The sequence below is a fragment of the Bactrocera dorsalis genome, chromosome 6 (assembly GCF_023373825.1).
Source record: "Bactrocera dorsalis isolate Fly_Bdor chromosome 6, ASM2337382v1, whole genome shotgun sequence".
In the NCBI taxonomy this organism is placed as follows: Eukaryota; Metazoa; Arthropoda; class Insecta; order Diptera; family Tephritidae; genus Bactrocera; species Bactrocera dorsalis.
This window is the reverse complement of record NC_064308.1, coordinates 1,610,225-1,625,717: the sequence shown is the minus strand read 5'-3', so window position 1 is coordinate 1,625,717 and position 15,493 is coordinate 1,610,225. Positions and strand designations below refer to the sequence as shown.

General features: G+C 36.4%; 2 protein-coding genes across 3 annotated transcripts in view; both read right to left on the bottom strand.

The window, feature by feature from the left end:
- Positions 1-15,493, bottom strand: part of LOC125779099 (glutamate receptor ionotropic, kainate 2) — a 2,985,835-nt gene that overhangs the window by 2,806,688 nt on the left and 163,654 nt on the right. The gene's annotated exons all lie outside the window — the stretch shown is intronic.
- The window catches only part of LOC125779173 (uncharacterized), a 60,968-nt gene continuing 47,188 nt past the window's right edge, over positions 1,714-15,493 (bottom strand). Inside the window, exon 2 of the mRNA XM_049459815.1 lies at positions 1,714-2,469. The gene's annotated coding sequence lies outside the window, so the exon portion shown is untranslated. The remainder of the gene's footprint in view (positions 2,470-15,493) is intronic.

Sequence of the window (15,493 nt, the reverse complement as noted above, 5' to 3'; positions counted from 1 at the left end):
TAAAAGAGTCAGATATAGGGTTATATATACCAAAGTGATCAGGGTGACGAGTAGAGTTGAAATCCGGATGTCTGTCTGTCCGTCCGTCCGTCTGTCCGTCCGTCCGTGCAAGCTGTAACTTGAGTAAAAATTGAGGTATCATGATGAAACTTGGTACACGTATTTCTTGGCTCCATAAGAAGGTTAAGTTCGAAGATGGGCAAAATCGGCCCACTACCACGCCCACAAAATGGCGGAAACCGAAAACCTATAAAGTGTCATAACTAAGCCATAAATAAAGATATTAAAGTGAAATTTGGCACAAAGGATCACATTAGGGAAGAGCATATTTGGAAGTAATTTTTTTGGAAAAGTGGGCGTGGCCCCGCCCCCTATTAAGTTTTTTGTACATATCTCGGAAACTACTATAGCTATGTCAACCAAACTCTATAGAGTCGTTTCCTTCCGGCATTTCCATATACAGTTCAAAAATGGAAGAAATCGGATAATAACCACGCCCACCTCCCATACAAAGGTTATGTTGAAAATCACTAAAAGTGCGTTAACCGACTAACAAAAAACGTCAGAAACACAAAATTTTACGGAAGAAATGGCAGAAGGAAGCTGCACCCAGGCTTTTTTTTTAAATTGAAAATGGGCGTGGCGTCGCCCACTTATGGACCAAAAACCATCTCAGGAACTACTCGACCGATTTCAGTGAAACTCGGTTTATAATATTTTTTTAACACCCTGATGACATGTACGAAATATGGGCGAAATCGGTTCACAACCACGCCTTCTTCCAATATAACGTTATTTTGAAATCCATCTGATGCCTTCTCTGTATAATACAATATGTATATACATTAGGAACCAAAATAAAAAAATATGTAAATGACGGATAATGGAATCTCGATTATCACCTTATCATGCGAGAGTATAAAATGTTCGGTGACACCCGAACTTAGCCCTTCCTTACTTGTTAATGTTAATATTTAAGGCTAAACATTTCAAGGAAGTTTTTGTATGGTATTTCCAAGGAAATTTCGTGACGGGACTGAAAAAAATTAATAGCTCAAAAAAAAAAAACACCCTAATGTATTTAATAAAGGGGGAAAGTAATGTAGTTAAAATTAATTTCGAAAATTCATAGTAATTGAGTATTGTAATACATTTGGAATAGATGATGTTTTTGGTAAAATAAAAATGGTAAATATTTTACAAATAAAAAAATATATATAATTTATTCAATTATTATCTAATTGGTTTTATTAATATATTTCCTTAAATATTTGATTTTAGATTTATAAAGTCACTTGACGCAACAAGTGCCAAAATGATTTGCATAACATTTTTTTGTTTGAATTATTCAATTAATTCAAATATTATGACAGAAAATAGCAAAAAAGAAAAAAAACAACAAACACATGCGGGAGTTGTAGCACATGAAAATTTTCATTAGCTCTGCTGTGCTACCGCTCCCAATTTTTTGCTACCGCTACGCCAGAGCATAGCGCAGAATTTATTTTTTTGCTCCCGCTCCAGCTATAGTGTTTTACCTAACAAAACTCGGAGCAGAGTAGAGCACTTCTGTTACATTGTTATGCTAAGACTATGCTGTGGCTCCCGGAAAAGTGAGAGCGGTAAATGAGTAGTAAATGAGAACCCTGGATAAAACCTGACTTTTAAGGTGCTAAACTTTCGCAAATCGCGGCAGCGACAACCAAAAAAAAAGTAACACATAGCTATTTGATGTTCAATAGTTATCACGCTCTAACCAATGGCAAATATCGCATGCTGCCTTGTTCTAACAGAATACACACATTTGTTAGCAAATCTCTTCACAGTATGTTACGGGTAACAAATTATTTTGTTAGCGCATAGCTTACCTATGTGTTATGGACAACAAAAAGTATTTGTTACCCGCATATCTGTTAGTGTTATTATTTTGGTTATCAGTTTGTTACCTATAACATATAAACATGTTAGCAGGAGCAAGCAATAACAAGATTATCTATCACCCATTTGTTACTTCTAGCAAATTCAATTCTTTTAAATAAAACTCAGTTTTTATTTTATTATTTCGCTTTATTTAATAACAAAATCATATTTACTTAAACATAAAATTAAATTTAATTCAGTATAAAAGTTATAAGTTAGTTAAAAAAGCATATTTGTAAAAGTAAATTTAGAGAATTCAACTTAAAACGAATAGTACAACTTAGAACTAATATTTACAACTCAAAACTAATATGTTCAACTTAAAACTAATATCTATTTTCATTGGTGAATGTTTGTCTTCCCCGAAGCACACGTGCTCTTCCGATGACATGGGCAATTTCGACGGGAGCTCCTCGTAATGCTCATCCTCCAAGTCACCGGTGAAACCGTGAAACCGAACCGGCTAATTGAAAGGTTCGTCTTTGCCGCTATAACGCGGCATGCGCGCAATAATTTACTCTGCGTCTGCACCTCGGCCTTTTCTGGCATCTAGAACATTAATATATAAAAATTAGATTTAAGTCATTTTGTAAATTGTAGCTCGAAAATAAAAGAATTATTTTTCAGAGCTAGAATATATTTTAGGATTCGTTCCTTAAATAAAAACTTAATTGAACATATGTATAGTAAAAAAAAGAAAATTAAATAAGACAATAAATACACATTTTGTGTATTGATACTTGGTTACAAAATATTCAATCTTTTTATTTACATAAAGGTACTATATGATTGAAACAAACACAGCAAAGAGACAAAATTAAATAATACAATGAAAATTCAATTAAATAAAATGGATATCACTGGAAAGGCGAGGTTCTCCAGATCACGAAAATATATATAAAGGGTGATTTTTTAAGAGCTTGATAACTTTTAAAAAAAAAAACGCATAAAATTTGCAAAATCTCATCGGTTCTTTATTTGAAACGTTAGATTGGTTCATGACATTTACTTTTTGAAGATAATTTCATTTAAATGTTGACCGCGGCTGCGTCTTAGGTGGTCCATTCGGAAAGTCCAATTTTGGGCAACTTTTTCGAGCATTTCGGTCGGAATAGCCCGAATTTCTTCGGAAATGTTGTCTTCCAAAGCTGGAATAGTTGCTGGCTTATTTCTGTAGACTTTAGACTTGACGTAGCCCCACAAAAAATAGTCTAAAGGCGTTAAATCGCATGATCTTGGTGGCCAACTTACGGGTCCATTTCTTGAGATGAATTGTTGTCCGAAGTTTTCCCTCAAAATGGCCATAGAATCGCGAGCTGTGTGGCATGTAGCGCCATCTTGTTGAAACCACATGTCAACCAAGTTCAGTTCTTCCATTTTTGGCAACAAAAAGTTTGTTAGCATCGAACGATAGCGATCGCCATTCACCGTAACGTTGCGTCCAACAGCATCTTTGAAAAAATACGGTCCAATGATTCCACCAGCGTACAAACCACACCAAACAGTGCATTTTTCGGGATGCATGGGCAGTTCTTGATCGGCTTCTGGTTGCTCTTCACCCCAAATGCGGCAATTTTGCTTATTTACGTAGCCATTCAACCAGAAATGAGCCTCATCGCTGAACAAAATTAAAGCGCGAAACACATTTCGAACCGAACACTGATTTTGGTAATAAAATTCAATGATTTGCAAGCGTTGCTCGTTAGTAAGTCTATTCATGATGAAATGTCAAAGCATACTGAGCATCTTTCTCTTTGACACCATGTCTGAAATCCCACGTGATCTGTCAAATACTAATGCATGAAAATCCTAACCTCAAAAAAATCACCCGTTATATATAGTTGCCGCCGACTTATAGTTTTAAAGATATTTGCATTTAAAGTTGAAAAATTGACAACTTTTACATTGATTATTTGTATATTGTGAATAATTTTTCCACTTATATTATGCACTTTTCACTTTAAATGCAAATATCTTTAAAACTATAACAGCCGGTTTCACGAAACTGATTTAAGTGAAAATTAATTTATTTCAGTTTCACCATTTGACTTAATTTGTATTTAAATGGTCACCCTTTGCCATTTAAATATTAATTAAATACTGTCATATGCAACTATGTTAACGTTTTTCAATCAGCTGATTTGCAAGTAGCAGAACATAAATACTTATATTGTAAAAAATGGAATCTGACGACGAAAGTGATATGGAGTGCGAGGTTTTAATAAATATATTTATAAATCGTCGCTCTCGTATAATGAGGGAAAGAAAAAATGCACTAGGCTTAGCAAAGTAGAAATGTCACTTGATGAAAAATTCTTGCTTCGAGCTACACTCTCCATTTTTATTAATCAGTACAATTTATTTGTTTACATAAATCAGCTGTTATTCTTACTAAAATCCCTGCTTTGTCATTTTTGGGTTGCCAATTATGAATAATGGTGAAACGCCGCAAACTTAAGTGCAAAGTTAAATAAAAATCAAAATTAAAATTAAATGAAACTTAATTTTCAATTAGAAAATTTCGTGAAACCGGCTGTAAGTCAGCGGCAACTATATATATACATATTTTCGTGATCTGGAGAACGTCACCTTTCCACTGATACCCATTTTATCGCCGAAATCCGGGGATGCTATTGTAAATTTTACCATATTCACTTATATTGATATCTTTTATTAATATTCACTTATATTGTTGTTAACTTTTGATGATATTCATGATTTTGTATGCCTGCAATACAACGAACAACGAATAAAATTTGAACTCGTCATTGCGCAATGTTTGTTTTCATCATTCTTGAAACTGCGCTTTTCGTTTTCTTCTTCTTGAAAAATTGGGTATTCGTCTCTCCTATTCTAGCTAGTTGACATTACAATAAGTTTAGAATGTCGATAGTTTTTCTCTATCTTACTTACGTATTATCCCATTTAATTGAAAATTCCAAAAAATGTAACAGTGTTAGTGAACAGCTGAAAATGTTTCAATGTGTTTGTGCAATCTGTTACCTCCGTCTTGCAGGGAATTCATGGGTCACAGCTTATTTCGTGTGTTGATTTTCGTTCATGTGATACATGGAAATAACGGATGCAGAAAACTAACGGTAAATCAAAGACCGAACTATGAATACTTGAGAAGCAGTTTATGGTCTAAAAACAATGCAGATCAGTTGCAAATATGCGGTATATCAACATGGGGCCACGCACTTCCATTGAAAAACGCGAATTAGTTATTAAACATTTTCAAAGTGGAAAAACGCAAAAACAAATTGCTGAAATGGTTGATTTAAGTTCATCTACAGTTCAATATATAATTCAGCGCTTTGTTCGTGAAAATCGCGTGCATAACAAAGGTCGAAAGGCTCCTAATAAAATTTTTAATGAAACGGATGAGAGGTGGATTTTAAAAAAGATTAAAAAAGAACCAATGTTAAGTGCTCCAGCGGTGACTAAAGATGTTGAAATGTTTCTCGGCAAAAAATGTCATCCAGAAACTGTGCGCAGAATATTAAGGGATTCCAATTTTCATGGGCGAACAGCACGGAATAAGCCTTTTATAAATAAGAAAAATAAAAAAGCCCGTTTACAGTTCGTAAAAGACCATTTAAACAAGGACAATGCTTTTTGGAATACGGTTATTTTCGCCGATGAGAGCAAGTTTAATTTTTTTGCGTCAGATGGTAAAGCATACGTATGGCGACAACCAAATACTGAGCTCCAAACAAAAAATTTAAGCGCAACAGTAAAACATGGTGGCGGTCATGTAATGGTTTGGGGGTGCATGTCATCTGCAGGCGTTGGTCGATTGGAGTTTATAGACTCCACTATGAAGTGTACCTAGGCTTACTGAAGCAAAATTTGCTTCAATGTGCAGAAGACCTGGGTATACGTGCCACTTTTCGCTTCTACCAGGACAACGACCCTAAACATAAATCTGGTCTTGTTCAAACTTGGCTCATTTGGAATTGTCCACACCTCATCCAAACACCTGCACAGTCACCAGATTTGAACGTGATTGAAAATTTATGGCACGTTCTGGAAATTAATATTAGAAAACACCACATTTCTAGCGTCCAAACTCTAAAAGCGGTTTTGAAGGAAGAGTGGGGTAAAATATCGCCAGATTATACAAAAAATTGGTGGAATCAATGCAAAACCGCATGAAAGCTGTAATCGAGCAAAAAGGCTTTTCCACAAAATATTGAAATTTTATTTTTGTTTACTTTTTATAACTTTTTAGTAAGAATTTTTATACCGCACGAAATAAGCTGTGACCCATGAATTATGAGTGTTTTTGGTTTTTGTTTAATAAAATATTGAATTTGAATACTTTTCTAAATTTGTTTACAGGTTTTGTATTTAAAACTAAATTATCAATATAATTGCATTATTCGTTCATTTAGTTCAGAGCAAAAAATATTAATTTCATATCAGTATTATCAAAAATATTGCTTACACGAAATAAGCTGTGAGCCACTGTATGTTCATAGAAAAAGAACTCTCCATACAAATTAACCGTCGGATCTTCTGGTGCCATTCGAAAGATATACAATATTGGGTTATGTCCAATGCTAGAAAGTTTCACCAGTTTGTAGCTGTACGCTTTGGCGATATTCTACAGGGTGCGCAAATAAACGAGTGACGGTGGGTGCTAACGAAAAACAAAACTCTCTGGCCAAAATCCGATTCTAAAGAGCCACAGACCTTAACAGAAACTGTATACAGCGTAACAATTGATTCGTCAAAGGAAGTTGATGATGCGCAACCAGATACACAAGTCTTACTAAGTGGGAAAAATTACGCGTTGTACAGATGTGCGTTCTTTGTTTTTTCCGTTTGACTAAGAAAGACACCACGAGAAAACCAATTACTCAGACGATTATTTCCGACAACACCTGTACAAGTGCCGAACTCTTTCTCTTTCGCAAGTGCCAGCAAGAATGCTATGGCGCGAAATTTGATCGAATAAGTAAATTCTTCCGCGAGTTTACTTATTTGATCAAATTCCGCAATTCGAAAAAGCTCAATTTACAAATTTTCTCTATTTATAGACAAGCTCAGACTGCTACGCGTAAAGGGTCGGATCGAAAAAGCATAAGGAGTGATAACAGATCGCAAGCAACCGATCGCAAACAACCGATTATACTTCCCCGTAATGATACTGTGACTCATCTGATCACAGATTTCTATCATTGAAATTTCCATCACCACCATAACGAGTTAGTGGTAAATGAGATGCGAGAGTGATTCTGCATAAAAGGTCAACAAGATTTGGTGCGAGCGAATGATATCAAAAGTAGTCAACAATGTTGTAATCGGAGAGCCACAGCGAATCCACCAGAAATGGGAAAGCTACCACCAGAGCGCCTCGCGTCATTCACTAATCCCTTCGATTATACAGGAATGGACAATTTCGGACCCTTCGACGTGACGATTAACAGAAGGCATGATAAGCTTTGGAGTTTTTTTTATCTGCATGACCATGCGTGCTGTACATATTAAGATTTCATCATCGTTATCTAACGACTTATTCCTCCTAGTGTTGAAATTATTTATATCACAGCGGGGCTCCACGTGGACTCATCTTCTACAACGGCTATAATTTTAGACTCTACGTCTAGATGAAATCGGGACAATATAACCTGGTACAGTATTGATGGACATATTACCAAAAGAAGTTCTACGGGAGAAAGAACAGCCTTAGCCGACGTCGAAAATATTATTAATAACGTGGCCTTTAGTGAAACTTGCGCGCCTAGATCTGAAAGTGAATCCCACATTAGAGGATGGTGATCACGGAGGGGGTAATGTACATTAAAATACAACTGTTAGGATTTATTAAATTTTAATTGTGCATTAAAGTGCATCCATGTAGATGTATGTCCCGCTTTTTGTCTGTGCTAACTCACCTGTGGCTTACCCTTTTGCGTTGGCTTATTCTCTTTTTATTCACTGGTGGAGTGGTAATACACCTATAAGAGCACAATTATTTTAGTGAACGATCGAATTATTGAAATTAAATAAAGTACGAATCGTCTCAAAATAGGTGTTTTACTTTACCATCCGCCAACAAGATATGTGTATGTAGTGGTACCCGATATTTGAAACTGTTTAAACGGGCTTCACTGGTTTAACCAGTACAAACATACATATTCTTCTTCTTAACTGGCGTAGATACCGCTTACGAGATTACAGCCGAGTTAACAACAGCGCGCCAGTCGTTTCTTTTTTCGCGATTTGGCACCAATTAGAAATTCCAAATGAAGCCAGGTCCTTCTCCACCTGGTCTTTCCAACGGAGTAGAGGTCTTCCTCTTCCTCTGCATCCTCCGGTGGATATTGCGTCGATTACTTTCACAGCTGGAGTGCTTTCGTCCATACGTAGGACATGACCTAGTCAGCCGCTGTCTCTTGATTCGCTAAACCATGTTAATGTCGTCGTATATCTCTTACAGCTCATCGTTCCTTTGAATGCGATATTCGTCGTGGCCAACGTGCAAAGGACCATAAACCGTTCGTAGAACCTTACTCTCAAAAACTCGTAACGTCAACTCAACAGATCTTGTCATCGTCCATGCCTCTTCATCATATATCAGTACGAAAATGACGTCTACGTCGGATTTCAATGCTGACAATGTCATTGTCGCTATTAATGCTGATTCCATGATAGATGTTTGATGACAGAAGATATTTCGTCTTTCTCTAGTTCACTGCCAGAACCATTTGCTTTGCTTCCTTATCAAGTCTGGAGAAAGCACATGTAACGGCGCGGGTGTTGAGGTCAATGAACGGCGTACGCCAGCAGTTGAACACTCTAATAGAAGATTGTAACTTCCCCATTTAGTTCTTTTTTATATTGAAACGTAATCAATGATGGTCTTACATTTCATTGAAATTGCAACTAGTGAAGAATGTAAACTAGTGAGGAATGTTTCTCGGCTATAATCGCGTAAGCGGTGCCTATGTCAGTAAAGAAGAAGAAGATGAATGTAAACTAACAGGCAATATTTTTCTCAATTTATGAAGTACAACCATAAAAGCTGTAGTAACAAGCTTTTCTTTTTTAAACTAAATATAATGATACTTGTTATTTTCTTACGTTGTTCTTTTCAGTCTGCGCCTGCTATTTCTAGTCTTTCCTAGTTGCCGGGCTTCAGTGTTTACATGATTTTGTAAACTTTTTGCATGTTTCGCAAATGACCCGCACCATTTGTAAATGAAGATCACGATGCAGATCCGAATTGCATATGTACCACGGGGCAATTACCATTTTTCGCAGAACTTTGTTTTGGAATCTTTGCACCGCTTCGATGTATAACGGGACAGCGCATCCCCATACTTGAATTCCACATGTCCAAATAGGTTTCAAAATTTGATTGTAGACTAGGATTTTATTTGATGTTTTTAAAAGTGATTTCTTGCCGAACAACCAGTTTATTTTGTGGTCAGTCTCCGACTGTCACTTGTGCTGAGTGGTTCTCTTTTTTTCGCAGCGCGTTTTCTCATAGTGTTCGTATACACGTGTTTTCAGTTTTTCAGTTTACATTATCTTTTTATTCTTTGAAACTCCTACCTGATTTGGATTTTGTGTTAAATTTCTTGACATCTGGTAATTAAAGCTAAAATGCCCTCTGGGCCCCCCATCATTGGGGTTAATCGGTTCGCCTTGCTAGCCGAAAACTCCAAAGTTAAAAAGAAAAAAAAGAAAGCTTCAATTTGCAAAAATATAGATCTTTTCCCTGAACTCCCCACGGTGCAAAAAAGTAATCCTAAGTTTGTGGTGCTAGAATCCCTTGATACGAATAAAACTCTATCTCAACATTCGTGTTTCGCGGTCCACCGGTCTATCAATATAATTAGCAAAGAAATTCTTTCAATCTCCGAACTTCGCGATGGCAATCTACTCTTGTTGGCTAATAGTGTAAGTGTTGCAGAGAAATTCCTAGCCTTAAAAGAATTATACGGCATCTGCCCAGTCAAAGCAAAATATCACGAGCACTTGAATTACAACAAGGGAACTGTTTACGCACCTTTCCTTAAGTGCCCTGGAGACGATCAAATAATTGCGTCAAACAGTGCATATGTGTTAGTGATGTTCAATCGTGTGTTGCCCGCAAACGTTCAAATTAACATGTCAAACATCAGTTTATTTTTGATCTCGTAGCGAACGGTCGTCATGTCATCGTCGGATGATGATTATCTTTTATTGGCATGTGCTGCAATTCTTATGAAAAAAAAAATTTAAAAATTTTATCATTTTAATTTATTTGATTTTATTTTATTTTATTTATTTTATTTTATTTTATTTTAGTTTATTTATTTTATTTTATTTGATTTTACTTTAATTATTTTATTATTGTAATTTATTTTATTTGATTTTACTTTAGTTATTTTAATTTATTTGATTTGATTTTATTTATTTTAAAATTTTACGCTTATTTCACTTAACTTTTTTCTTCTTCACTTCACTCTTTTTCGCTTCACTTCACTTTTCCGCAAGTATGTATGTCCTCTTCGCTTGAAGTCTTCACTGCAAATGAGTCATGCTTGTCAAACATGAGTGGAGACGATCAAATTATCGTCCGTCAAATAGAAATATCAAAAATTTTTAATTTTCATCAAACAGAGCCGACAACAAGTCGGTGTAGCGTACGTGTAGCCGACGAGAGCCGACGACACAAACACAATTAAAGTGTTTGACGCAATTATTTGATCGTCTCCAGGGCACTTTAACAACGTACCCGAAAATGAAATAGTGAATGAATTGGCAGCCCAAGGCGTGGTGGCCGTGTACAAATTTCAAAAGAAAATTCATGAAAGAGTGCAACCGTCCGGTGTTGTACTTCTTACATTCGATCGTTTTCATATTCCTGAAAAATTAGAAATTGCTTGGCGCAACGTGCGAGTGAGACAATACGTTCCTTCCCCAATGCGCTGCAAAAATTTTCAAATTCTCGGACATACCACCAAATACTGCAAGCGAGCCCCAGCATGTGAAAACTGCAGTCTACCTCCTCACTCCCCTGAAATTTGCAAGCGCACATTTTGCTCCTCCGACCACCCGTCTTCGTCCAACAAATGCGAAAAATACATTCAAGCCAAAGAAATATTAAAGATAAAAGTAACAAAAAAATGCACCATGAGAGAAGCCATCAACATTCACAAAAACTCTTCGCCTTTATTTTCGGAATCATCTCCTTCATTCTCTTCTGTCGTTATACAACCTGAATCAAACACGCAGCACATGCAAAACCATACAATGACTAACCCATCCAACCTCCAACAATATCCCAATAATAACCCCAAGCAACAAAAAACACAACCTTCATTCTCTCTCAACTCATCGCAATCACCTCAGTCCAACACAATTGTACCCAACAATAACATCATTGCTTCACACTCTCACCCACACACCATCAATAGCACGACTAACAATGATCCACCACGCCTTATAACTCAAAACAAAGAATCACTCAATAGCTACTCGCAAAACCAATATTCACCACAGTCCAACGATCAGCCACAAAATATTCTCCCACAAGAAATCGATATATCGTCTCTTACTTCGGTATACAATTCTCTCGCTAACTCTTCACTTGACATAACAAACATTGATGACAATTTCCAAATTGACTTCGACAATTACAATATGAATCTCCGTAACTCTTCAGACGCCGCAATGGCATCTGACGAAGACTCTTAAATTTACCTCAACAAAAAAAACATTTATACTAACTCTTATATACCTTTATATAACTTTACAACAAAACTCTTACTTTTTCTTTCACAATGACTTCCATAATGCAATGGAATATAAAAGGATACTCTAATAATTATGAAGAACTTCAACTTATACTGAAGCAATACAATCCGTCTATTATATGCTTACAGGAAACCCACATACCCTCGAATGTAGCACCTCACCCACCTAAAGCATATACAGGCTATTTCCACAACTTAGCGCAAAACACGACAGGCAAGCAAGGAATTTGCGTGCTCATTAAAAAAGACATACCCCACAAACAAATTAGCATAGTGTCAAATATCTCTACAATTGTGCTGGAAATAAACATAGGGTTTAAACTTTCACTGATATCAATGTACATCCCTCCAGACCAGAACTTCAATTCGAAAGATCTGTTCTCAATAATTTATAATATTCCAAGCCCTATGTTAGTGTTAGGAGATCTAAATTCCTGGAGTCCTCTCTGGGGCTCATCTGTAGCAAACTCAAGAGGTAAAGCACTTGAAGATGTTATACTAGCTTCAAACCTGACGGTTCTTAACGACGACTCGCCTACACATTTTTCAACCCACCAAACCTTTACAAACATAGATATCACACTTTGTTCAGCGAGTCTTGTACCTAAATGCAAATGGACAATTTTAAATAACTTACATGGAAGTGATCACTTTCCAATTTTCACTACGGTAAATTCTAGCATATATGTCAAGCAAACAACTAAAAGACCAAGATTTATCACCGAACTAGCGGTCGATGTTCCAAGAAAGCTGCGTTTCAGAGTCATCCAAAATACCAGTATCAAGTAACGTAAATAAAGAAGCAGCAAATATAAAAACTATTATTAGATCTTCTGCTCATCTGTGCATACCACAAACGAAGACAACTTTTCACAGACCCGCCGTTCCGTGGTGGAACCGAAATCTAGCTATACTTAGAGCTAAGAAACAAGAATTGTGGGCAATATATAAGAAGAAAAGAACTTAATCCAACTTTATTAATTACAAGAAAGCCAACGCGGCTTTCAGATACCAAGTAAAGGCAAACAAAAGAACTAGGTTAGAAGAATTTACATCTGCAATCAACCCCAATTCTCTCCCTAAGCTAATTTGGCGTAACGTTAGGACGCTGACAGGCGATTTACGACAAAGCAAAATCTCTGTGCTGTACACAGAAAACGGCATTATCTCCTCTACGTAAGAGATAGCGAAACATTTTTCTTCTACTTGGTCTGAATATTCCAAAGACCAGAACTTTGCACCAGATTTCATTGCAGATAAATTAGATTTTGTATCGGAATATAACCCATCTAAAATCTCAGCTTCCGCTAAAATGATTGAAAGGGATATCACAATGACAGAGTTCGATGAAGCTGTTCAATCGGCTAAGGGGAAAACCCCCGGTTACGACAGAGTATCCTACCCAATGCTTAAAAATCTACCAATCAGCACAAAAAATAGGGTACTTAAACTTTTCAATACTATTTTTGAAACAGGCGTCTACCCACAGAGTTGGAAAAATGCAGACATCATCCCCATTTTAAAACCTAGAAAGCCCTTAGACCAAATTAGCACTTATCGACCAATTTCATTGTTGTCATGTCTCAGCAAAACGTTAGAAAAGATAGTAGCAAAGCGAATCATGTGGCTCGCTTTAAGAGATAAATATATCAGTCACAACCAGGTAGCCTTTAAAAAAGGGCAAGGTACATCTGACGCACTTCTCCACTTTGAACATTACTTGTCAACCGCCCTCTCGAATCGAAATCATGTATCAGTTTTAAGCTTAGATTTCGAGAAAGCGTTTGATAGCATCGGTGCTCACGTAGTTCTTAGGCAACTCAAAAGTTGGCAAACGGGCAGAAAAATCTACAACATAGTGAAAAGTCTGTTAAATCATCGCACGTTTAGGGCCAAAATAAACAACAAGTACTCTGATAGAGTACATCTATATAACGGCATACCTCAAGGCTCGCCTATCTCCGTAATTCTTTTTATCATTGCCTTCAATGAAATTAGCAAAATAATAAGCAAACAGGGACTAGAACATACTCTTTACGCAGATGATGTCTTGATTTTTCAAAAACAAACTGCGTATCCCAAACCCTGAATAGGCTATCGATTGTTATGGATGAAATCTATATCTGGTCAAAAAGGTCAGGAGCTAGTCTATCTCACGGAAAATCAAATTTTCTACACATATGTAGAAAGAAAAATTGTCAAAACTTTAATTTTGTATATAGAAATTACAATATTACTAACGTTAAATATCTCAAAATTTTAGGTATTATTTTTGATAAGTCTCTTAACTTTAAGGAACATTGTAAATATATAAGAAAAAAGCTTAACGCTAGATTAAACATCATAAAGTACTTAACCTCTAAGCACAGTAAAATACACCCGGATACTCTTATAAATATAAAAAAATCTTTGCTATTGTCAGTGATTGACTACGGTCTACCTATTTATGGACAGTGCGCTAAAAGTACAATATCGATTTTATCTGCACCCTATCACAACGCGATTCGTAGGAGTCTTCGTGCCTTTCCTACAACACCAATAAAAAACCTGCTGGCAGAGTATGGTCTCCCTTTCATTGGCGAACGTTATAAGCAAAGCCTTCTCAGCTTAATAAGTAAACTATACTTCACAAACAACGCGATTCTGCACAAAGACGTAGCAAATGTAGCCAAAAGAAGACGTCGGATGAAGACACCTTCAGCTATATATAATGCATTACAGAACGCGAAGGAAGCTAACATCCTTTACAATCCTACACTTACTAAATCAACAAAATTTCCTCAGTGGATGCTCCCTCCATCCGTTTTTATCTCGGTACTTTTAGACTACCCTAAACAATCAACGAGCCTCACAATATATCAAAAAACTTTTTTGGAATTGAAAAGCAACTCAGAGAGAAAAGGCTGGAAGTTCTTATTTACGGATGGCTCCAAAACAACTCAATCGACGTCCTTTGCAGTAGTATCTGAGAAAGGGTAGGTTATCAAGATGGGACTGATTTTCCCGCACAGCTCGGTTTTCGGGGCTGAATTAATCGCCATATACCATGCTATTATGCACTCTACAACAGCTAAGGGAAAATATATAATCTGCTCCGACAGCAAGTCGTCCGTCGCTGCGCTGCAAAACCCACACAATAAAGAGCCTCTTATAGAAAGGTCAAGAGATCTGTTGATACAACACTCTTCAAAAATAAAAATCATGTGGGTACCTGGCCATTGTGGCATCATCGGAAACGAATATGCAGACATCGCAGCTAAAGAAGTCTACCAGACACCCTGTATATACTTCGAACCTCTGGTAAAAACAGACATCATTCGACAAATAAACAACCACGTTAGGAAACTAACTGCGACTAACTGGCAAACGTATCAACATGGATACAAAGTTTACAATCAAAATCGCATCAAGCCAACACTCCCGGTCTCAGCGACGGCAGATCAACTTCGTATTACCACCAGATTACGACTGGGTCACACAAAGTTAACGCACGAATATTTGTTAAAAGGGGAACCGCCTCCTTATTGTGCAGCGTGCAACTGCGCACTGTCCATAAAACATATCCTCGATGAGTGTATAAAATATAATAATGCGCGAGTCAATATATTTGGAAATGAATTGCCCACAAATATGCTAAAGACCTTAGATATTGAAAACATAAAAAAAAACTTTAACTTAGTATACCAAACTCACCATTTGCACCTTGTTTAATCATTTATTTACTTCGATGCTTATTTTTTAATATTATCTTATTCTAGAGTATTTTATAATAAAATATAAAATCTTTTAGTAATAAGTCAGGCCGATGGTCTTAGTTA